At 38.2% G+C, this 26,150-nt stretch overlaps 1 long non-coding RNA gene across 2 annotated transcripts in view; it reads right to left on the bottom strand.

Annotated features, from left to right (window-relative positions):
* Positions 1-5,604: 5,604 nt before the first annotated feature.
* Positions 5,605-26,150, bottom strand: part of LOC123385457 — a 354,122-nt gene continuing 333,576 nt past the window's right edge. For both annotated transcript variants that reach the window (XR_006597982.1, XR_006597983.1), the window contains exon 5: positions 5,605-5,906. This is a non-coding gene — a long non-coding RNA (uncharacterized LOC123385457). The remainder of the gene's footprint in view (positions 5,907-26,150) is intronic.

Below are 26,150 nucleotides of genomic sequence, written 5' to 3'. Positions count from 1 at the left end.
ATCCATTCAACCAACAGTTGTGCATTGCTTGTAAATTAGAAACAATATTGGGCACAGAGGATTCAAAAAGTAAGTAATCTTTTTGTGGGGGAGGGAAGAAAAAAGAATTAACAGTAAATGTGCCCTTACTATGTGCTAGTCTGTGTGTTACATGCTTGAATGTATTATCTCATTTAATTATTATAAAAATTCCATGAGGTTTGATTTATTATTATTATCACTTTACAGTTATCTGAAATCAAAGGTCAATAGGCAGAGTAACTTGCCCTAAGTCCCAGGTATGCAGTAGTCGTGTAGGCATTTGAATTCAAGTTTGAATCCAAATATTTGATGATACAACAAAAGCAAAAGCAAAAACCCAAGGTCATTTACTTTGTTGCAAATGCTTAAGATAATATTGTACTAGCAAGAATGATGTAATTCAGTTCTCTTGTGTTTCAGTCTTGAGAAACAGTTGCCAAAGGGCTATAGCAAATCTGAACAGGCAAGAAGATGTTCAGTGTTATTCTCTGACAGAGAATAGAGTAATATAAATTTGTCAAGTGGTTTTACCTAACAGTAGTCCTCACATATGTGTTTGTCACTTTTGAATTTAAAGACCATTTTTTATGCATTATTTCTTTTAATCCTCACAAAAATGCTCATATATACAACTATGCATAATATACGTACATATAAAATTTTACTTGATATATCCATCTACCTATAATTTTATAGATATGGAAATTGAGATGTAAAGAAATTAAGTCATGCAGCTATCAGGCCTATCAGACTATAGAGTTTAGTCAATTCTGACTTTTTTTTTTAGTTTACATCCAAATTAGTTAGCATATAGTGCAGCAAGGATTTCAGGAGTAGATTCCTTAATGCCTCTTACCCATTTAGCCCATTTGCCCTCCCACAACCCCTCCAGTAACCCTCTGATTGTTCTCCACTATTAAGAGTCTCTTATGTTTTGTCCCCCTCTCTGTTTTTATATTATTTTTGTTTCCCTTCCCTTGTGTTTATGTTCTGTGTCTTAAAGTCCTCATATGAGTGAAGTCATATAATATCTGTCTCTCTCTGACTGACTAATTTCACTTAGCATAATATCCTCTAGTTCCATCCATGTAGCTGCAAATGGCAAGATTTCATTTTTTTTTTTTTTTTTTTTGATTGCCGGGTAATACTCCATTGTATATATATATATATACCACATCTTTATCCATTTAACCATCGATGGACATTTGGATTCTTTCCATACTTTGACTATTGTTGATAGTGCTACTATAAACATTGGGGTTCATGTGCCCCTTCGAAACAGCATACCTGTATCCCTTGTATAAATACTTAGTAGTGCAATTGCTGGGTTGTAGGGTAGTTCTATTTTTAGTTTTTTGAGGAACCTCCATACTGTTTTCCAGTGTGGCTGCACCAGTTTGTATTCCCAGCAGCAGTGCAAAAGAGATCCTCTTTCTCTGCATCCTCACCAACATCTGTTGTTACCTGAGTTGTTAATGTTAGCCGTTCTGACAGGTGTGATGTGGTATCTCATTGTGGTTTTGATTTGTATTTCCCTGATGATGAGTGATGTTGAGCATTTTTTCATGTGTTGGTTGGCCATCTGGTTGTCTTCTTTGGAGAAGTGTCTATTCATGTCTTTTGCCCATTTATTTACTGGATTATTTGTTTTTGGGTGTTGAGTTTGATAAGTTCTTTATAGATTTTGGATACTAACCCTTTATCTGATATGTCATTTGCAAATATCTTCTCCCATTCTGTCAGTTGCCTTTTAGTTTTTCTGATTGTTTCCTTCACTGTGCAGAAGCTTTTTATTAGGATGAGGTCCCAATAGTTCATTTTTGCTTTTATTTCCCTTGCCTCTGGAGACATGTTGAGTAAGAAGTTGCTGTGGCCGAGGTCAAAGAGGTTTTTTTTTTTTTGCTTTCTCCTCTAGGGTTTTGATGGTTTCCTGTTTCACATTCAAGTCCTTTATCCATTTTGAGTTTATTTTTGTGTATGCTGTAAGAAAGTGGTCCAGGTTCATTTTTCTGCATGTCGCCGTCCAGTTTTCCCAACACCACTTGCTGAAGAGACTGTCTTTATTCCATTGGATATTCTTTCTTGCTTTGTCAAAGATGAGTTGGCCATACGTTTGTGGGTCCATTTCTGGACTCTCTATTCTGTTCCATTGATCTGAGTGCCTGTTTTTGTGCCAAGGTCAATTCTGATTTTAAGGTCAAAGATTTTTCTACTCCACCACATCTATACTATTATATGCATTAAAACACTTCCAAAATTATATTTAGCTCTTTACATTAATCAAATAAGCTAAGCTATATTGAAACTATCTTAAATCATGTAATTATCTGAATTTTCAATAGCTGCTGGGAAAAATTCCCAATGTTAAAACTCATGAATGTTAAAAATAAAAAACAAAACCAGAAATAACTGATGTATCTCAGACTTATGTTCACTGATATTTTTTCTCTTCCTTCCCATATGAAAGTTATTCTGAATGAAAATTCATCTGCAATATAAAGTATTTATGAAAACATTTCATGTCCAATACATAGTAGGCATTCAATAAATATTTATTTGCCAAACAATTTATCACCTCCTAAGGTTTGTAAGTAAATTTAGTAAGAAGATAAGGTTACCTTGAAGTTGACATCCTCTATTTAGACAACAATGGACTCCACTAATGTTTTTGAAAAGGTCTTTTCTTAAGTAAGTTAAGAATAACCTCTTAAAATCTTTTTAAGGCTTAGCAAGTGTACTATTCACTAAAAATACAATAACCTTTTAGATTAGGCTACACTGAATATTTTCAAATTCTAAATTAGTGGACTCTGATTTTTTTAAAGAACATTTTTGTGGTTCTCAAATTCCACATGTGGATGAAATCATATCTTTCTTTATCTGACTGACTTATTTCACTTAGCATAGTACCTTCTAGTTTCATCCACGTTGCTGCAAATGGCAAGAACACAACAGATGATAATAGGGGAAGAGAAGGAAAAATATGATAAAAACACAGAGGGAGGCAAACCATAGGAGACTCTTAAATACAGAGAACAAACTGAAGGTTGCTGGAGGGCCCTTGGGTGGTAGGATGGGTTAAATGGTGATGGAAATTAAGGAGGGCACTTTTTAGGATGAGCACTGAGTGTCATATATAAGAGATGAACCACTGGGTTCTACTCCTGAAGCCAAAACTACACTGTATGTTAAGTAACTTTAATTTAAATTAAACAAACATTTATATTTATATTTATATTAAATAAATATACCTGTCAAGTTCTCCAAAACAAGAAACAAACAAATAAATAAACCTGCTGGAAAAAATTTTTTTAAAGTACACAAAAAGAACATGTTATTGTCCCTTATGATGCAGTGTCTCAGACTTTGAGTCTAGAGTTCTCTCTTGTCCAGCAAGAGAGCAGACACAGAATTCAATACAAGAGAGGCTAATGTCTGGGAGGTGACAGGAGCCCCAAGTAAGGGTCATTGCTTCATATTTATTAGGAGCAGAAGGCTTACAAATGTGATGGATGTGCAAAAAGAGACAATAAAACAGTGATCCTTAACTCATGTGTGTGAGAGAAAGGGAGTTTTGAAGGCTTGGGGTGTTAGGGTCTAGGGTCAATACAAATCAAAGTCTTGGCACCAAGCAGATGGCTATTTACTGCAGGCACCAGGTACCATGTCTGTTTATCTTAATTTTTCTAGGGGCTAAGTCAGATAGAGCATGATACTTCAGGATTAACAAGGCATTTTTCTTACTAATTAGCTCTGGGCATTTTTGCCTTGCTGTGGCAGTTTTACACCTCTACCTGTTCTTGGATGCTTTCATCCCATGGAAGCTGCTTTCTCCTCTACACTTTGTCCTATGCTGGGGGCGCTTCCACCCTGTTTACCTTTTCTTGGATGCTTTTGTCCTGTGGAAAAGAGCTTAGAACTTAGAGCTTTCCACTCTAAGCCTTGTTAACCCATTGGTACAATCTCAAGGAATTCTTAAACTTACTCCTCCACTTAAATGCAGTTTAAATAAGTGTTTTTAGGGGCATCTGGGTGGCTCAGTCTGTTAAGCGTCTGACTCTTGGTTTTGGTTCAGGTCACGATGTCACGGTTCGTGGGTTCAAGTCCTGCATTGGACTCCATGCTGGAGGTATGGACCCTGTTTGGGATTCTCTCTCTCTCTCCCTCTTTCTCTGCCCTGCCCTGTTCATGTTGCCTCTGTCTCTCTCAAAGAGACAATTTTTTTAAAAATTAAATAAGTGTTTTTAAAATTATGATTTACAGGGTGCCTTGGTGGAATATAGGTTCTGTGGTGAAACATATTTATGAAATTATCAACTAAAGGATATTAAACAGATTTGGGGGACTTCACAGAACCTTTGATAATATGTTAATTTATACGATGATTCTCTGAAAGAGAGTTATAGTATGAAGCATTTCTTTAATATATTTTCCTGCAAGTATTTCATGTGGAGAATGTTTCCGGAATGCAGTGCTTTTCCTAGGGCCCCACTGCTATTATCTCACAAGATTCCTTATAGCTTATGTTGGTGATATTCCTTCTTCTTTGTCTTAATTCCAAAATTGTATCCATTTTAAAATACATTTATTCTAAATTGGCATTTGTTCATTACCTTAGCTGAGATGTCCCCAGAATCTGGACTCTGAGGCAAGGATGGAGTGGATGTAGTTTATTTGGGGTGTGCAGATACCATCAAGGGAGTGGGATGGGTGAATTGGAGAAGCACAGACAGACTTTAAGGAACATGCAATTACAGCAGCTGCTACAGTGGACAGCTGAAACTTGATCTTCAAGGGGAGCTCTAGCAATTTATACATGCTTCAGAATCATCCTAGCTTAAAGGCAAGGGAGCTTGGGTATTTATACCCTCACACTAACAGTTTTTGTTAAGAGCCCTGAAGATGATGTTAATTTGTTAATTTGAAATCATTTATGGCCCTTTAAGCAAGCAGGCAAAGTGATTTCTGATAGCCTAAGGGCAACCATCCAATAAAAATAAAGATTTGATCTTTGGAATTCAGACTGACATGCATAGCAACACAAAGGGAATTCAAGGGGCATACATAGGCTGAGGACTGATAGCATCTGCCAAAATCAGGAAGTGTTAAGCAACATTTGAGATGGTAGCTGCTCCATCAGCATGGGTGTCTGAAATACTAGGATGAACAGAACAGCCTACTGATCTGAAAGAAAGAAAGAAATTTTTGTTGTTTTAAATCACTAAAATTTTATGTTACTGACATTATTATTGTTACTGAGCATTACCTAGCTTATACTGACTGATACACCTGAACTGTTTGAATCAAAGTCTGTTTTCTAACGTTAATACATCTGTAATCAGAATGATTTATCTTTTTTGGGGGGGGGCGCAAGGTTTATGGACCATTATAGGAAATAATGGAAGTAATCTTCCCTAAAGATACATTACCATTGTCTTTCTGCTCATGAAGTGAAGGAAAAATTTTTAAGCAATATAGTACTTAATTTCAGAGATGAAATATTTGTGTTTGGGGCACACAAATTTAGTTTCTTAATAGTATCACCATAGTGATATTTTTTCTTCAATGATTGTTATAATATACCATAAAATCTTAAATTTAAACAGAATTATGTAGGATGACATCTTTGGGTATTTTACTCCCTAGATGAATGAAAGTAAACAAAAAAGGACTAAAACTTAAAGAAAATCTCAATCTTGTTTATTAAAGAAGAAAGAAACATTTTTTTTAAAATCCTCCTGGTAATGACTACTAGACTAGAAATGGTTACTAGACTAGGTAGTTAAAAATATGGGTTTTAGGATCAGAGAGAACTGGATTCCAATCACGACTTCCTGTGAGGCCTTGAGCAAGTTAGTTGAACTCTTAAATGATGGCTTCTTCATCTGTAAAATGAGCATAAAAATAACTAAATCAGAGGTTTGTTGTGAGAATTCAGTTAACCAGGTATGTAAAGCATTTAGTGTAGAATCAAGTACATAGAAATCTCTGAGAAAACACAGGTGGTTAATATTCATCATGGATTTAGATTTTAATTTTGTCTCTTGCAGTATTATTACTTTATAATCTATATCCAGTTGAAACATATTTGTGCCATTTAAACTGTTTTCCTATTTACACCCTAAGAAATATGGGGGGTGGGGAGCATGCCTATTTGATAATTCTCCAAAGGAAGAAGCAACTTGATTCTAGGTCACAAACACCCAGGCCAATGCACCAATAATTGTCTGTCTGGAGGAGGAAACACCTGGCTTTCACCCATCAAAGGACTTCTGTCAATATCACCCAAGGAATGACTGGTAGACTGGATATAGAGGCTAAATTCCAACTTCTAACATATTTTGAGTTTAATAATCTTGATTTCTTTCTTTTTTTTTTTTAATTTTTTTTCAACGTTTTTTTTTTATTTTTGGGACAGAGAGACAGAGCATGAACGGGGGAGGGGCAGAGAGAGAGGGAGACACAGAATCGGAAACAGGCTCCAGGCTCCGAGCCATCAGCCCAGAGCCCGACGCAGGGCTGGAACTCACGGACCGCGAGATCGCGACCTGGCTGAAGTCGGACGCTTAACCGACTGCGCCACCCAGGCGCCCCTCTTGATTTCTTTTTGAATGATGGGAGTTTAATCAGAATATCCAAAGCTGAGAAAATCATGTACTTTATATTTTATATAATACCCTACTATGTAGAAACTGTCTTAGATTTTTAAGTATCTTCCTTTAGAAAAAGATTCACTGCTTAGGATCCATATCACTGCAAACCCCAGGAAATGTTACTGTGCTGTTATCTGGAAGTGAAGTTCCAACAGTGACTTAGTAATGGTTGAGAAAAGAGCTGGCCCACTGTGATGGGTGAAGTTGTAGCTTTCACCTTATGTTGAATGCTTATGATCTAAAGAGTACTTTGGATCTACCCATCAGACACTTCTGCACAAGCTTCATTATAGACCAGACATACCTACTCTTTGCCCTACTCCCAAAGATCCTTTTGGAGACATGGATATTTTAACTGGTTTTGGACATTATCTTGCCTCAAAGAGGAAATAGAATAACTGGACTATTTTAACTGAAGCTACCAAAGCATTATTATCTGTTGGAGCAAAGTTCCTAGACATTTGGATACAGGAAAATGATTTAGTCAGGTCTAGTGCAGGGCATTCAGAGTGCTGTACAGCCTTAAAGGGCAGAAGAGGGATATAGGTCTTAAGAAGAGGGATAGAGAAGCCAGAACACTGAAACAAAGTAGCTTGATATACAAGTCTAGCTAAAACAGACTTGGACTGTGACCCCCTGCTGGCCGGTCTAGATGCTGTCATTACAGAGCTATGAGCAGAGTCAGAGACTGTGGCCAGGGCTAGCTTTCTCCAGAGAAGCAGGATTAGGGCTGTGAGCACTTACTATCCCTGAGTGGTGCTCAAAGCAATGTGCTCCCTCCCAGCCAGCCTGAGGGCATATCAAGTATAATTAATTTGCTTAGTGCTTTTCCAAAGGTCTCTGCTCCTTGCTCCTTTATGTTTCCAGACAAATTTTTGTATTTGTTTGTTTGGTTCAGATTTTTCTTAATGTATCATTATCCTAGAACTTGGAAGATGAACAGCAAAACTAAAACAAAAAGCCCAAGACAAAATATTTTTCTAATATGGACAGCATACTGTCCTTTTATTTACTTATCTTTTGGTGTAATAACCTCGCTTTCCACAAAGAATTCAGAAGTCTGTACATAAATTGAAATGAGGAGGAAAATATAACAGTTTTATTCCAACTTCAGTGAGTTTTTACTTTATATTAGGGGCTAAGTGGTAGATTTTGTTCTGACAGAAATTATTTATTTATTGTTAGAATAAAGACTGTCTGCCTCCAGAGAACAAAATCCTTTCTCCCTTCTGGTTTGTCATTTTTGAAGATCTCAGAAAACAATCCCAATTATTTCTTATCCCTTTTCTTCTGAACTGCCCATTTTCTCTAGATGCTCTTCTAAGTTCCTTCCTTTATGTCAACCTCCCTGCTTGGCTTCAGTTTATTGGTGGGTCTTGAGGCCTTTATTATGACGTGACTGTCACAGTAGGGGCCACAGGGTACTGTAACCATCACCACTGACTCACCCTCTGTTTCTTACACATCAGGCCTCTTTTCACATGAAACACTTCAGAGGAAAATGCTTGACTTGACTTGTTGGGCTAATGTTTTGGTCATAGAAGACAGAGGATTGTATCTACATGGAAGCACTATTTTGGATGATTAAAGACAATGAAACAAAAATTTAAATGTTTATTTTTTATTTTGGGGGGGAAGCATGAGGGGGAGAGGGGCAGTGAGAGAGTGAAAAAGAGAATCCCAAGCAGGCTTTAAGCTGTCAGCAGAGCCCAATGTGGGGCTTGATCTTGTGATCCTGGGACCATGGCCTGAGCTGAAATCAAGAGTCAGATGCTTAACTGACTGAGCCACCCAGGCACCCTGACACTGAAAAAGTTTTATTTTCAGTCCTCAGGATGGTCATGCTATTTGAGTTTCAGTAGTGGGCTTCTACCACATTTTTTTCTAGGTCTTGGAGAGATTACCTAATCCCAGAAAATCTGCCTTTGTTGTTGTTCCTACTACAGTCTTCTTAGGAAGATGTTTATGAACCTGGCCCATTAAAAATATATCTCTCATATATATGTGTTTGTATATATATATATATATATATATATATATATATATATATATGCTGAAAACATGGGTGAGTGTCTGAGTCCCTGAAGACTGCCTGTTGCTTCCTAAAATCATTAACACACACACACACACACACACACACACACACACAAGACATCCATTGAATGCTTTTCCAAGGTAGGGTTACCTGTCATTTCAGCTCACATTTCTTAGCTTGCAGTTTAAAGAACTGTGATGAGCTTCAAAAACAATGGGCATCAGACAAATCTTCCCTATTTTTCTCACAAAGTACAACCAAAAACTTCTGGACATAACATTTTAAACATGTATAAGAAGGCTCTGAAAGGAGAAGAGAAGAAGGAAGACAGCTAGAGATCTTGGAATGTGAAGAGTGGCATAGTGGTGAGTTCTCTGGGTTTCTGTTTTCCCTCCTTTATCCCAGACCTGGATCTGAAGAAGTCAACAATGGCATTTCAACAATGAAATGCCAATGGCATAGCCAAAAGGAAAAAAAAAGCCTTAGTAAAGCCTGCTTTCTCCAGCCAAAAGACTGGGAAAGGAGCAACCCTGCAAGACAGAAAACCTTTAGACAATAACTGCTTGACTCCAGTCAAACACCACAGAAGAAAACTGTAGCTCTAGCTCTTCCCACATTAGCAAATACCAAGTGGGGAACCCAGATTTCCATCTTAGCAAGATTGCTATGAGGTGTAGCAACATCTACACATGTAGTGTCACAGAAGCCCATTAGACAGCTGGGACCTTCACCCTAACAGCCTATAACAAGTCTCCCTCCCCTCAGTGCTAGTGGTCATTTGTCATCTGATAATAATGAGGATTCTTCCCACTTTGTGCTGGGTCGTTGTCAGAGAAGTAGGGGAAAATCAGGAGTTTCACTACTGTCCAATGATAACAAGTTCACTCCTCAATACAGTGTCATTGCAGACCACATGGGGAGCCTGAACACCCACTCAATTGCAACAATAATGAGAAACCTCCTTCATTCAGGTGTCAACAGAGGCTAAGTGGGGACTTGAACTTCTGCTTCTACCTGGAGGTAAAAAGGCAGTGCCTCAACTTTTCTTTCCAGAACAGTGTCAGAAAAAGCCAGCTGGAGCTGAAATTTTAAATATGATTTAGGTTCTTATAACACAATACCCTAAATGTCCAGACTTAAATTGAAAATTCACATCATACCAAGAATGAGGAACATCTCCAACTGAATGAAAAAGGACAATCAATAGATGCCAACATCATGATGACAGGAATGCTAGAATTATATGTCAAAGATTTTAAAGTAGCCATAATAAAATTGCTTCAGTGAGCAATTACAAACACCCTGGAAACAAATGGGAAAAAATGGAAAGCCCCAACAAGGAAATAGAAAGTCCCTGTAAAAAAAAGAAAAGATATAAAAAGAAAACTAAATGGAAATTTTAGAACTGAACAATGCAACAAATGCTATAAAGAGTACAATTCATGGGTCCGACAGCAAAATGGAGGAGGCAGAGAAAAGAATAAGTAAAATAGAAGCTAAAACAATAAAAATTGCCTAACCCAAATAACAGGGAAAAAATATACTGACAAAGAAAGCAAGAAAGCAAGAATGGAGAAGAAAACACAGCCTCAGGAACCTATAGGACTATAACAAAAAACTCTAACATTAATGTCATTGGCGTCCTGAAAACAGAGTGGAAATAGGAGACATGAAAAATACTTGAAATAATTGGTGGAAATTTGTAAAATTTGCCAAGAGACATAAACCTACAGATTCAAGAAGGTGAGCAAACTCCACACAAAATAAACTCAAAGAAATATGCCAAAATACACTATAATTAAAAGTCTCAAAACTAAAGACAAATCAAAAAATTTTGAAGGCAGCTAGAGAAAAAGAATACTTGATTTATAGTAGAAAATAATAGAAATCCAACAGATTTCTTATTAGAAACCAGGAGACCAAAAGTACAGCACACTATATTATTCAAGCACTGAAAGGAAAAAGCTATCAACCCCAACTGCTGTGTCCAGAAAAATACCCTACCAGGATGAAAGGGAAATCAAGACATTCTCAGATAAAGGGCAAGTATGAGAATTTGTTACAAGCAGATCTACCCTAAAGTAATGGCAAAGGAAGAAAGGAAACGATAAAAAAAAGAAAGAAAAAAGGAAACTTGGAATATAAGGAAAGAAGAAAGAAGGCAATAGTAAAAAATTATACACAAGTAGAAAAGGATTTTCTTCCCCTCTTGAATTTTCTAAATTATGTGTGACAATTGAAGCATAATTATAACACTATAATTAAATATAATAAGTATAGACTATATAATTAAGTATAACATAATTAGAACACTTGTTTTAAATGTTTGTAGAGGAAATATTTAAGGAATTTAATTATAAATGAGAGTGGCTGCGGGGATGAGAATTGAGGTAAGATTTCTAAACTTCACTCAAACTAGTAAAATGATGACACCAATAGCTTAAAAGGTATGTAGGTATAAGGTAACACTTAGAGCAACCACTAAAAAAGGTGTTAAGTGAAACATACTTAGAAAAAGAAAAGTACCATAACTCAAGCAGAAGGAAGAGTTTGATAAAGATAAAAGCAAAAATAATGAAATTGGAAACAAGAAAACCATTGATAATATAAGTAAAACAAGGAGTTGATACTTTGAAAGATCAAAAATTAGCAAACCCTCTAGCAAGACTAACAAAGAAAAAAAGTGCGAAGGCACAAATTACCAATACTTGGAATGAAACAATATCATTACAAACCCTGAATACATAAAAAAGATGATAAAGGACTGCTATGAACAATTCTGTACACATAAATTTGACAACTTAGATAAAATGAACCAATTCCCTGAAAAAGACAAATTGCCATACTTACTATAACATAGGTGATTTGAATAGCACTATAATTATTAAGGACATTGAGTTCATAATTCAAAAACTCTCAAAAAAGTGATCTTCAGGCCCAGATGATTTTTCTGAAGAATTCTACTAAACGTTTAAAGAATTTTTTAAAAATTTTGTAAATGTTTATTCATTTTTTGAGAGAGTGAGAGAGACACAGAATCCAAAGCAGGCTCCAGGCTCTGAGCTGGCAGCACAGATCCTGACATGGGGCTTGAATTCATAACTGTGAGATCATGACCTGAGTCAAAGTTGGACGCTTAACCAATTGAACCACCCAAGAACCCCATGAACATTTGAAGAATTAACACTAACTGAACACAGTATCGTTCAGACAATAGAAGAGGAGAGAACCTTTCCCAACTGATTTTATGAAGCTAAGATTATCTTGATAGCAAAATCAGACAAAAATAGCACAAACACACACACAGACACACGTGCACATGCACACATGTATACACACACACACACACACACACACACACACACTACAGACCAATATCACTCACAAATATAAATGCAAAACACCCTAACCAAATATTAGCAAATAGAATGTAGCAACATATAAAAATAATAATACACCATAACCAGTTGGAGTTCATTCCAGAGATACAAGGCTGCTTCAGTATTTGAAAATCAATAAATTATTTCCACCATATTAACAGGCTAAAGAAGAAAAATTTTATTACATATTAATTAATGGCATAAGAGCATTACAAAATTTAACACTCATTCATTACAAAATCACTGAGGAAAAATAGGAATAGGAGGAAACTTCCTCAACTTTGTAAAGAAAATCTACCAAAAACTTAGAGCTAACATTCTACTTAATAGTGAAAGATTGAAAGCTTTTCCCCTAATTTCGGAATAAGGCAAAATGTTTACTGTCAACTGTATTCAACATAGTCCTGGAAATTCTAGCCAATGAAATAGGATAAAAGAGGAAATAGAAAGCATACATATCAGAAAGGAAGAAATAAAGCTGCCCCCCTTTGCAGAGGACATGGTTGTCTATACAGAAAATTGTAAGGGATTAACACAGAAACTCCTGTCACTGTTAAGTGAGTTCAGCAAGATTGTAAGGTTCAGCAAGAATATAGGATAAACATACAAAACTCAAGTGCATTTCTATATACTAGCAATGAAATACTAGACACCAAAATTTAAAATGCAATAACCATTTTGAAAAAAGAGATACTTAGGTGTCAATCTAACAAAACCTGTATAGGACTTGTATGATGAAAGCTACACAATGCTGATAAAAGAAATAACAAAAGATTTAAACGACTGGAGAGATAGACCTTGTTCATGGACTGGATAACTAAAAATAATAAAGATACCAATCTCTCCAAAATTTATACTCAGGTTTAACGTAATTTCTATCAAAATGCCAGCAAAGGCTTTTGGTAGATATTTACAATGTTACTATAAAATTTACATAGAAGGCAAGAGAACTAGATAGCTTACAGTAATTTTGAATACAAGATTAAAGTGGGAACAATTTACCCAATTTCAAGGTTTTTTTCTGTAACTACTGTAATCAAGACTGTGGTATTGGTGGAAGGATAGAGATATGGATTAATAGAACAGAATAGGGAACCCAGAAATAGATCCACACAAATATGCCCAACTAATTTCTTTTTAAATTATTTCAGTTAATTTCTGACAAAAATGCCAAAGCAGTTCCATAGAGGAAAAATAGTCTTTTCAATAAATAGTGCTGGAGCTATTAGACATCTGCATGCAATAATAATTTTTTAAAAAGTACCTTGACTTAAGTGCTTTTCTATACATAAAGCAACTCAAAATGGATTATGGACTTAACTGGAAAGTGTAAAACTATACAACACTTAGGAAAAAAATTAGGAGAAAATCATCGTCTAGGGCTAGGCAAGGAGTTCTCAAAACTGATGCCAAAAGCATGACTCCTAAAAGGAAAAGTTGATACATTGGACTCATCAAAATTAGTTTTTCTCTTATAAAAGACCTTGTGAAGAAGACGAAAAGGCAAGTTCCAGAGTAAGAGAAAACATTTCAAACCACATATCTGACAAAGGAATAGAACCTAGAATAGAGAAAGAAATTTCAAAACTCAAGAGTAAAAAAAATCAAACAATTCGTTTAGAAGATGGGCAGAAGTCATGAAGAGATATTTCCCTGAGAGGATAGACAGATGGCAAATAAACACATGAAAACGAGTTTAACATTCATAGTCATTGGGGAAATGCTAATCAAAACTATAGCGAGATATCTCTGCACACCTGTCAGATTTGCTAAAATAAAAAAGTGAGAACACCAAATGCTGGTGAGGATGTAGACAAACTGGAATCAGGCATTGTTTTTAGGAGTGTAAAGTGGTATAGCAACTATGGAAAATAGTTTGGTAGTTTTTTTAAAAAACTGAACATACAGCTACTGTATGATTTAGCCATTGCTCTCTTGACCATTTATTCCAGACAAATAGACACTTCTGTTCACACAGAAATCTGTAAGTGAATGTTTATTTGTAATAGACAAATACTGAAAATAGCTCAGATGTCCTTCAATAGGTGAATGGTTAAAAAAACTTTGGAATACTACCCAACAAATCAATGTTTATACATTCAGCAACCTGAGTAAATCTCCTGAGAATTATGCTGGCTGGAAAAGCCAATCCCAAAAGATTGCATACTGTGTAATTCCATTCACATAGTATTCATGAAATGAGAAATATTTATTATTATTATTATTATTATCATTATTGGCTGCCAGGAGTTAAGGAGGGAATGGGGTATGAAGGAAGTGGATGTGGCCTCAGAGCAGCCTGAGGGGTCATTGTGTTGGTGAAATATTCTGTATCTTAACTGTTTAATGCCAATATCCTTGTTGTGATATTGTATCATAGATTTGCAAGATGTTTTCATTGGAGGAGACTAGATAAAGGATACAAGGTATCTCTTTGTACTATTTCTTACAACTGCATGTGAAACTACAATTATTTCAAAAAATGATTTAATTTATTTTTGATTTTTAAATGTTTATTTAAAGAGAGACCGCACGTGAGTGGCAGAGGGATCTATCTATCATCGATCTATCTATCTATCTATCTAACTAACTATCTATCTATCGAGAGTATCCCAAGCAGGCTTCATGTTGTCAGCGTAGAGCCCAATGCAGGACCTGATCGCACAAACCATGAGATCATGACCTGAGACAAGATGAAGAGTCAGACAGCCAACACCCAGACACCACAAAAAGTTTAATTTTAAAATAGAAATGATATGTCACCGGACAGAAAAAAAGCAATGATGGACAATCAACATTAAACATATATTCTGGCAGGATACTCTCTATTTTTCATACACACACACACATTCACACACACACACACACACGCACACACACTCATATGCACGCAGATACGATACTGGATTCCTGGAAGTAGATTTTAATTCCTACTTGAGGTTTTCTGTGAATCTCTGACAATCTTCCATTTGACTTTCTATATCCATTGATATAGACAAAGTAGAAGCAAACTTGCTGTCTGCCCTTAGAGCCAAGGTATCTTCTTTCCTTGGTAATAATTCTTATAATCTATTGATTAAATGTACCTGAAAATAGGGGAAAAGGAGTATTTATTTGTAGAGACAAACCTGAGTTTGTCTGCACTCTGGGAGAGAATGTAGGAGAGCTGACTTCTAGCCCATCTAAGCATCCAACCTAAAATACTGATTTGCACCCATATGACAATCCTCTGTCCAGGTGGGGAGGAACATTACTAAATGAGCTGTAAATCCCGTCCAATCAGTGCTGGGCCAATGTCCCCAACACTTCCATCGACCATCTTTGCCTGCAGACATGTTATGGGCAGTGTGTCGCCCGCTGGCCTCTAGGCCCACACAGCTGTCTGGCTATCACAAAAGCCTATTACACCAGATGAGACCTCAGGTTCTTTCCAATCCTAAATAAGTGTTCAGGATTTGGTGAGATCAGCTGCTCTGCTTTCCTCTCTTCTCCTCAATTGCTCTGCCCTGCCAATCCACTAGAGGCTTAAAATTTGACTTCTCAGCAATGACTTCATTCATCCCGTTTTGGTCTGATGTGGGTTCTGTTCCTGGCATTGCCATGTGTTCACTGTACCATGTGACTTGAGCAAAGCATACAAGTCTCTCTGGGCTCCAAGTTCTCTATTTTTAAACTGGTGATAATAATAACATTAATGCCCACTCTGTCAACCTCACAGCATAGTGGTGAAAATCATATCAGATAATACATGTGTTAGCTCAAGGTAGACATTAGCTTGTATATAATATCAGGGGTTTAGTGTTTAGAACTGAGCCACCTTTATGTCAGAGCAAGTTGGGGATGAAGACCCCAAATTGTGCCCTTTGGCAGTCAAACAGGCAACATTTCAGTATCATGTAAAGTGGGGAGAGCATCAGGAGAGAGTCACTAGCAGTGATCCAGGGTTACACTAGTTTCTTTACAGTGCTTAGGAATTTTATTTTGGTTTCAGCTCCCTAAAAGATTACTGCTTCCGTTCAGCTGCTCCTGTATTTCATGTGCGAGCCCCATGCTGCAGGAGAACAAACACGGGCTCTGGAGTTTGAGGTCTAAGCCTCAGATTCAATCCAGACTGTCACACAGAGGCTGGCTGAATTACTGTAGACAACCCATGTAACCTCCCTGAACCTTAGTTTACTCTTCTGGAGAATGGATATTATAAAGCCTTTCTCAATTTTTGCTTTGACAATTAAGTAAAATGTGTATAATTACATATTCACCTCAATAACTGGCACAGGTAAGAATTCTGTATTAACTCAATATCATCTTTATAAAAAATTGATATGCAAAGAGATTAGATTATACCCAATGTGGCTTTCTTTTGTTTTGGGGCTGGAAAAATGAGTAGGAGAGCAGGTGTCTTCTACCTGGGATGGGAGATGATTTGAGGCTTCCCTACCTTTGCACATTCTGCTGCTTACACTGCCTGAAACCCACCCCCATTCCACTCCACCGGACTAATCCAAATCCCTCTGGAATACTCCAGTGAGTCATTCTCTCCTGCAGAAAGCCAACAGAGACCCCTCTGGGGAGGCCTACATATGCCTCCTATGTGCTTCTTCATCCACTGGCCCCTCTACTTATTTATAAAAATAGGTTGTACTGTATACCATTGTATTTCATTGAAACTGTCCCTCCATCTTGCAGTTAATAGTACACAAGAGGCTGATATTAAATAAGTATTGTCAAAACAACCACTAAAATTCTAAAGTAAAAGAGATTTTCACCTTTTCCCAATTTCCCTAGGGCCCCAACCTTAAGAGTGATCTTTGTTATTTGTTTATGAATGTCAAACTGGAGGGAAATGTGCCCCAAAGAGCGAAGAGTTGTCTTGCCTTGTGGACTTTTAGTTTAATTTGCTAGGTAGACACAACCACATTAGTCAGTAAGAAGAGGTGGAGGGCCTGAGGGCATTTAAGGGACTTTACTTAGAGCAAGGAAGATAACCAGAAGCAAAGGGAAGACAAACAAATGCTCTGAGGAACCCCACAATGTCAGAGATAGTAAGTTAGGAGAGATTTAGTGATAGCTACTGTGGAGAAAGCACATCTTTCAGCAATTTGAAAGGTCAGCCAAGAAGTAACTGCCAGTTTACAAGCCATATATATCTCATCATCATCTTGGCCATGGCTTGGGCAAATGGCAAGGTCTTGTCTATGGTTTATCTAACTAAAGAAGTTCCAAATTCTGTAGCTTGAAAGAGTCATTCATTCATAGTGAGCCCCACCTTAGATACTCTTACTGGCTTACCTCTTATTATTTTTTAGTTGTGGTGTAATTCTTAGTTACTACTGTCATAAGCAAAATATTTTTAATGTATTTATATTACAAAAACCCAATACTAACTATATAGAGATGTGACATTCAAGCAGAATTGGTTTAAATTTTAAAATCTTCTAGCTTTTCTCTTTCTCTTGTACTAACTGGGATTAACATTCTTTCCCAAATTTCATAAGTTTGGTGCTTAAATCATGGTTCATCATGTCTTCCTTCTTTTTTTCCCAGTTTTCTTGTGAATAATATTTTATAGCCTTCCTAATAGAAAACTAATTTCCCCCTCTTTGGTTTAGAACATCCATGTAATTCAAGGTTTTTGAAGTGTGGGTGTTGAAAATTGAGAAAGTACATAGAGATTAAAGTATGATGGCATATTGGGACATCTAAATAGTTGGAGACATTAGTCATTTTATAGCCCTAATTAATTGGCATATGAAAGGAGAAGATAAAACTCTGAAAACAACAAACGTAAATGGTGCCTTTTATTCCTCTATTGTTAATGTCTTTGGTTGTTTCTTTTGGGATGTGTATTGTTTTGGTAATGGAAAGTGGAAGCAATGGCTTTGAATTAGGAAGGCTGAACTATGTTTATAAGAATGGTTTGGTTAAAATGCTATTTTTCTTTGGAATATTGTAAGATAGTCTTCAGAATAGTATCCATAGCTTATATATTTTCCAACTTTAAGTTGAATATTTACTGAAGTTGTGTTATATGCCAGCACTATTAGAAGTTAAAATACAAAACAGCAAGACTTCTCTACCATATGAGAATATATGATTTCTCAAAGAAATAAATTCTGATAGAACCTTGTGATACATGATGTGGTCAAACCTCCAGTGTAGGTAGACAGGGAAGACCACTAAGATAGGGTACTTAGATTTTACTGGGGACCAAATAAAAGGCTTCATGGAAAAGATGACTTTCTGATGTGATGTCTTTAGTTTTAATTGTAACAGTATTTCCCTAGTAAATCATTTGTTCATTTGTAAATTCCCACAAACATTTATAGGGTGCTTGCTGTGGTCTGGGCCAGGCCCTGGAGATGCAGAGATGGTGTAGGCACACTGTATGCCTACAAAGAGATTCCAGTCAAGTTTAGCACATAGACAATCAACAGGTCACTGCAGTTCACGATGTGCTGGGTGATGGGCGGGGGGGCACATATAGGGTAGCTACTGCAGCCCTGTGGGTAAGAGAGGCTTTTCGGAGAGGGGTGACATCTGAGCTGATTTAAAAGGAAGCTCTGGCAGTAACCAGGGGAAAGGGGATAAAAGGAGCAATTTTAGACAAAGGAAACAACTTTATGTGCAAAGTCCCATAGGCAAGAGAGAACAGGGCATATTTAGGGCAATGTACAGAAAACATAGTGGCAAGAGGAAATAAATAAATGAGATTGGAAATATTAACGGAAGTCTGACTTTATTCCAAAGGCAAAAAATAGCAGATCTGATCATGCCATTCTCCTGATTAAAATCCTTCCATTGTTTCCTGTTGCCTATGAACTGAAGTGTTTTGGAGTGCATGTATATCTGTGTATCTGTATGTCTCTACGTATGTGAGGTTATTAATAATTTTTAAATTTTCTATATTTTATGATGCTTTGACATCTTAGGGCCCTTGTGGACATCATAAGGGATTTGTCTCCCAGGGTTAGCTAACTCCTAGAGATAGGAACCAACAAGCACAACTTCATATGTAAACCAAAAAATCCAGAGCCCATATCCTAATCATTTCTTTTCTCAGGCTGTCAGATACCAAGCCAATGTTTTCTCTGCCCTGAATCACCACAGGGTCAAGTACTGGACAACTAGGGACCATCTTTATAGCCCAGAGCCCAACAAATTATTCTAACTGACCAGTCATAAGCTTACTTAGTGCACCTACCCTTTATTAGTCATTCTTTCCTGTGAAAAGCCCAGTAAAGGCTCTGTCCTGTGCTTTCCTCTTCCCCCCCTTTCAGCTCCTGACTAACCCTGGTGCTTCCCATGTGGCCCCGCATGGTGTGGCATGCTCCCTTCTCTTGGGAACTGAACAACAAACTGTCTTTTCAATAGCAGTCATCTCCAGATCTGTTGGCCTCACCATACCTGATTAAAACAAATCCTGAGTGCATTGTAATTCAGTGTGGGGCCCTGAAGGGGACTGATGTGGCTGGGTCTGTGCTACTGGAACGTCACTCTGGCATCTGGGCAGGTGAAAGCAGCACAAAAAGAGCAGTTGGGAGACGGTGGCAGTGAGGCAGGCCGATGGTGGGGACCTCCAAAGGCAGTGCCATGGGAATAGAAGAGAGATGCTAGGGGATGGCTCCTTGGTCAGGAGGTGGGGCTGAGGAAACATATGATTGACTGGATGTGGGCTGTGAAGGACAAGGAAGACTTGAGATGGATCCTTGTTTGGACACCTGGGTGGATGTGGTTCCCTCTATTGGGTTAAACACTTTGTGAAAAGCAGATCTGGGAATATGGAATGGAAAGATGATATACCCACTTTCAGACATACTATTTTAATGGGCCATGGATCTGACCAAATGGGAGTTAGGGTGTCTGGAGCTCAGGAAAGAAAGCTGGTGTTGAACTAGAACTTTAGTGCCATTGGCATAAAGAATAAAACTAAAACTGTAGAAATAAATGAGGCCCTCCAAGGAGAGTGAGGGCAAGGACAGAAATCTAGAGAGCAGCAAGATCCAAGGGAAAGACAAAGGGAAAGTGGCCTCCACACGAGCCTGGGTAGAAACTACAGGGGAGATGGAGGCCAACCAGACAAGGTTTCAGGAAAGACTGAGGAGCTAACCATGTCCATGGTACTGGAAAGAGGGAAGGGCCAGGAAGGTCAGAAAATATCCAAAGGTAAGGTGAAGTCAGTGGACATATTAGAGAACCTACTTTGGATTTATTTTTATGGCACATTCTTTATACACAGATCCCCAAATTCATCCCTGTGAGAGTGGGAGCTGAGCCAAGAACACGAGAGGCAGGAATATTCTCTTAAATGTACCATCTACAGAGCCAAGGTCTAAGAAGAAGGTGACTGTGATGTTTTACATTTCAAGTTCTGTTGAATCTCCCTTTAGGCTACATGACTGCTATTCCCATTAAGAAGGGAAACTGCTGATTTTGTGTACATTCAGCCTGTCTTTTCTTTAAAACTGTGTAAATGCAGTAAGGCCAGGGAGGAGATAAAAATCAGTTTATAAACAGTACATTCACTGTCTCACTGATCCTACCTTGAAGCACTGAGTGCAAACACATCACAGCCTTCTGGCAACAAGGTGGCTGCCTCTCTCTCATTTCTGAAGCCTCAGGAACTGTGAGACAGACGGCGTGTACTTCCCATGGTAGAGGGAACCGTCTATATTGAAGGTTATCTAACACCAGACTTCCTTTGTTTTTTTCTTGCTAAAAAATGGACTTGACTTTTCTAAAGACTTAGTAGAACTGCTTAATCTGGCTACTAGCAGGTAGATTGTGACAAAACACCTAACATATCTGGATGTGGAATCACAGTGCCTGGCATATAATTAGGACTCAGTCAGTGTTTGTGGGAAGGAAGGAAGGAAGGAAAGAAGGAAGGAAGGAAGGAAGGAAGGAAGGAAGGAAGGAAGGAAGGAAGGAAGAGAGGAGCAAGGAAGCAAAGTAGGACTGCAAAATACCCAGTTCACTGCAGGCATACAGTGGATGGAGGCCTTGTTACAGCTTTGTTATTTGGTGATCCCCTTCTCCTCTCCTCTCTTCTATCCATAATGCTCAGTTCTCTTAGCAATTTTAATCATCTTTTTCTCCACCAAGAATGTTTTATTTATTTATTTTTTAATGCTTATTTATTTTTGAGAGGGGGGGGAGGGCAGAGAGAGAGGGAGACACAGAATCCAAAGCAGGCTCCAGGCTCTGAGCTGTCAGCACAGAGCCCGATGCGGGGCTCAAACTCAACAAACTGTGAGATCATGACCTGAGCTGAAGTCTGATGCCTAACTGACTGAGCCACCCAGGCGCCACTCCACCAAATATCTTTTACATTAAGGAGAAGTTTCCAAAATCAGTATTTTCCTTTATGAGAAGGAGTAAGGGATGGCTCTACATGGACAACCTATTTACTTTTTTTTTTTTACTTTTATTATTATTATTGTTTTTTGTTCACTATATCATAGTGATAGGGAGGGAAATATCACATCAAATGACAATGGTAGTGAAGGGGCAGAAAGGACATAGCACAAAGTGGAAGGAATAAAGTAAACAGTTGAAGATTGTGGAATGACATATTTAAAACCATTATGAAAATTGTTTAGGGATTGTTGATCTAAATTGTTAAGGGTTTTTTAAAAATGTTTTTTAACATTTATTCATTTTTGAGAATGAGAGAGACAGAGCATGAGCAGGGGAGGGGCAGAGAGAGAGGGAGACACAGAATCCGAAGCAGGCTCCAGGCTCTGAGCTGTCAGCACAGGGCCCTATGCAGGGCTTGAACTCACGGAATGCAAGATCATGACCTGAGCTGAAGTCGGAGGCTTAACTGACTGAGCCACCTAGGCACCCCAATTGTTTAGGGATTATTGATCTAAATCTTTTGTCTCTAAATTAAAAGATAAGAAAACAGGAAGAAAAGCTCTCCAGGTCTTAAATGGACACTGCATTACAGGGTGTTAGGCAGAAGCCCAGTCCTACTATTCAGGACTAACATGGGAGAGGAGTGAGAAATAATGGCAGGAAGTGGGGCAGTTCCTGTGGACATCCCAGTCTATCCTGATACCTAGGTCTTATGCTCCTAGGTCCTTGTTTCCTCAACATCTGGTTAATGTATTACTGTCACATGGAGGTTCTGACTTCTCTATTCCAATGGTCAGATTAGATCCTTGGAGGCGACACCACTTTGGAAGGAAACCAGTGGTCACCACTCCCCTTGGACACCATAGTAGAAAATGCTGGTGAGGGGCGCCTGGGTGGCGCAGTCGGTTAAGCGTCCGACTTCAGCCAGGTCACGATCTCGCAGTCCGTGAGTTCGAGCCCCGCGTCGGGCTCTGGGCTGATGGCTCAGAGCCTGGAGCCTGTTTTGGATTCTGTGTCTCCCTCTCTCTCTGCCCCTCCCCCGTTCATGCTCTGTCTCTCTCTGTCCCAAAAATAAATAAACGTTGAAAAAAAAAAGAAAAAAAGAAAATGCTGGTGAGCCCTGCCCAGTCCAGATCCACTAGATTCATCGTCTAACCCCAGTGGCCCTATTCACATCTTCCTCCTATGCTCACATGCCCAACTGCTGAGCTTCTGGATGTACCTTTTGTTCATGGTGAGGTTATGAGAGTTTAGAGGCTGGTTGTATCACAGGGTCCAGGTGGCTCAATCTGTTACGCATCCGACTCGGTTTCAGTTTTGGCTCAGGTCATGATCTCACGGTTTGTGGGTTTGAGCCCCACATTGGGTTCTGTGCTGTCAGCGCAGAGCCTGCTTGGGATTCTCTTTCACTCTCTCTGCATCTCCCCTGCTTGCTTCCTCTCTCAAAATAAATAAATAAACATTTTTTTTTTAAAGAAGCTGATTATATCTGCAGACAGTGCACAATTCTATTATGGGAAAATTTTGCTTGATCTTTTTGTGTGTGAGACTTAATAAATGATTGTGAATGGCAACCATGAAGAAATCTGCAGAAAACAGAAAAAAACCTTGTGGGTCAGAAAAGTACCTGTTTTGGGGATCTGATGAAGAGTTACTGGCTGATACCCAGTTCTGAAAAATGGTGTGCTTTGTGAGAAGTAAGAGTCCTGGATATTTGTGTATTAAACAGCATTCCAACAATGGAACTGTATTCAGTGCATTTTCAATCTGGTCTTTTTTGTGATATCAATATTTGTGCCCCAGAACCAGGAAGGAGAAATGAATGCCCTTCTTGAAAAAGCCTTTATAAAGCCCTATTTGAAAAGGAACAGTGTATTAAAAGTAGTTTTATTCTACAAACACTTACTAAGCCTTCATCGTGCCCTAAGCTACATTTACAAAGACCAAAAAGACAATCCCTGATGTGTATGACCTCACAATGCAGAAGATGAAATGTATAAGCAAATAATTTTAGGCTCATATGTCTAGGCTTATATTATTCTCCTCTTTGAGACCATCTGCCACTTGGATGGTTGTACTTGTTATTGATGCTGACTTCTACTAGAACACAAATAAGGGAAAAATAATTTTGCTTAAGGGGTGAAGAAAGGGGTGAATTAGGGAAAATTAGTTATGTGACATTAAGCTTTCCCTTGAAGGATAAACTGTAGTTCATTATACTGCATGCTCCATGAAAATAGAATAGGCTAGTTTGCTCACCTTTATATCTCCAAACACTAGTTGGCACATAGTGAAAAAGGCAGTGCATTCCAAGCAGAAGAAACACATTAACAGAGGCAAGAGAAATGAGTGACTAATGTATATTAGTTAAGGCAGTGCTAGCTAACTGTTATAACACATAAACTCCAAAGACTTAATGACTTCACACGCTATAAGTTTGTTTCGCACTCATGTAAATGCCCAATATGAATGGTCCAGGTTGGCTGGTGGCTTTCCTCCACATTATCATTCAAGGACCCAGCCTTCTTGCATCTTGTGGCTCTACTATCACCTAAGCCTCAGAATATTCTGTATCCAGCAGAAGGATAAGAAAAACAATATGGAAAAGGCACACCTACTTATCTGGCATTACCACTTAACTTTCTGATGATAAAAGACACACACAGCACTTGTTCTCATATTCTGGAGGGGAGAACTAGTCATGTTTCTACACCTAGAAACAAAGGCAGCTGGAAAACATAAATCTTGGTTGGGCAGCCACTTTCCAGAAACCACTTTACAATGTGGAAACAGTGAGAGCAGTTAGCTCTCTGTGCCACAGGAATAAATGAGAAGTCGGTGAAGCAAAAGGGTAGGAGGTAAGAGTGAGAAGCTAAGCAGCCTGGGCCACATTGTGTTCATCTGTAGGAGCTTATATGCAAGAAATTCTAGAGATGATGTGAAATGATTTTCTGGAAAGAAAAAACTTGACCCATAAAAACACTTAAGATGTTCACAAGAATCTCAGAGACTTCTTATGTGCCTTTTTCCCCGAAGACCCAATGCTCCAAAGTTCTTAATGTTTCTATATTCCCATAGACTGTTTCTACTTCTCTCAAAACCTCTGTAAATGATATGGACCTCAGGTATGTCTCTCAGATTGAAACATGGATCCCCTTTTGCTTCAGCAGGAGCCTAGCCCAGTTGAAATCTCATTCGTTGTGGTCTAAAGTCCTCCCTTGTAGTATAACAGAAAGTCAGAATTTACATTTATTGTTACCAAGGATGCCAGTTAAAACTCCTCGGCTATACTTTTTTCAGTGGGTGAAAATTAGATGGGGCTAAAACATTTCAACTGCCACAAATAAAATATCCCCAGCTGTGAGGATGTGTTCTGTAGAGAATTATTACCACTGTAGGCTGGTGTTACCCCACGACTTATACTTAACACAGTTGGCATAAAGGCTGCATTTTAAATTCAAGTTTTAGAAAAATCTTCAAAAACTACCTTGGCACAAACTCCTCCAACATTCAGGAATTTTGTAAAACAGCTCATGCTCTTTTTCCTTCAGACAATGCTTTGAGGATTTAATTAACTTTGGACCAAGCTGCTCCACACTTTCAAAGGACTCAGTGATTGGTTCTGATGGCCTTTCATTTAAAAAAAAAAAAATCTAGGGGCGCCTGGGTGGCTCAGTCAGTTAAACGGCTCAGGTCATGATCTCACAGTTCGTTGAATTCAAGCCCCATGTCGGGCTCTGTGCTGACAGCTCAGAGCCTGGAGCCTGCTTCAGATTCTGTCTCCTTCTCTCTCTGCTTCTCCCCTGCTCACGCTCTGTCTCTCTCTCTCTCTCTCTCTCTCTCTCTCTCTCTCTCTCTCTCTCAAAAATAAAAATAACATTAAAAAATAAAAATTTAAAAATTAAACAAATCTAAATCTAGAAAATGGTTATTGGTTTAGTAGTTCCTAATTCTTATCCACTCTGATTTTCAAGAGTCACCCATCCACTTCCCCAGACATGTTCTGAGTGGGAAACCCTGTTTTATATAGACACAAAAGCACCAAGCTAGGGGAGGAATAGGATCTAGATTGGAGCCTCTCTTTATCTTTCTACTTGCTTTCATTCACTTCCTTTACTGCACTGCCATGCAGGTGCACAAGTGCAACAAGAGGGTGACATTTTCTTAGGGGCCCTGAGACCATCATGATATTGTCAGTCACATTCTTGACCTCCTGACTCCAATAAATGGATGTATAAAGTGCCAGAATGCAGACTGTTTCTCATTTCTTTGGCTTTATCTCTGCAGACATTGATCTCCTGACTCCTTCCCTTGTCTCCCTCAAGCCTACTACCATATGTGGGGCTCTCACCTTGAGATGTTTGGCTCAAGCAGGAGCAACTACTCTCAAAAAACTGGTGGAGACTGTTTCAGATATTTGCCATGCCCATTATCCTGTCCTCTGGACAGATGTACTTATCTGGTAATTTACTTTGGTGAGAACTTCTTCACATTCCATCTTCTCCTTCCTGCCTGTCCTAGAGAAACAGCCATCCTTCCTCTAGGATGCCAGATTGATTTCTTCCTTCCTCCTCTAGAGCCTCATTTCATCAATAATCTGTTTTTCTCTTGTAACTTTATATTTGCAATCTGTTTTTCATACATAGATAAATAATCAAGTCCTTTGTATTTTTAAATGTTTTCTTAGAACTACTCCTTTCGCTA

The sequence above is a fragment of the Felis catus genome, chromosome B2, assembly GCF_018350175.1.
Source record: "Felis catus isolate Fca126 chromosome B2, F.catus_Fca126_mat1.0, whole genome shotgun sequence".
In the NCBI taxonomy this organism is placed as follows: domain Eukaryota; kingdom Metazoa; phylum Chordata; class Mammalia; order Carnivora; family Felidae; genus Felis; species Felis catus.
This window is presented reverse-complemented; position numbering and strand designations above follow the sequence as displayed.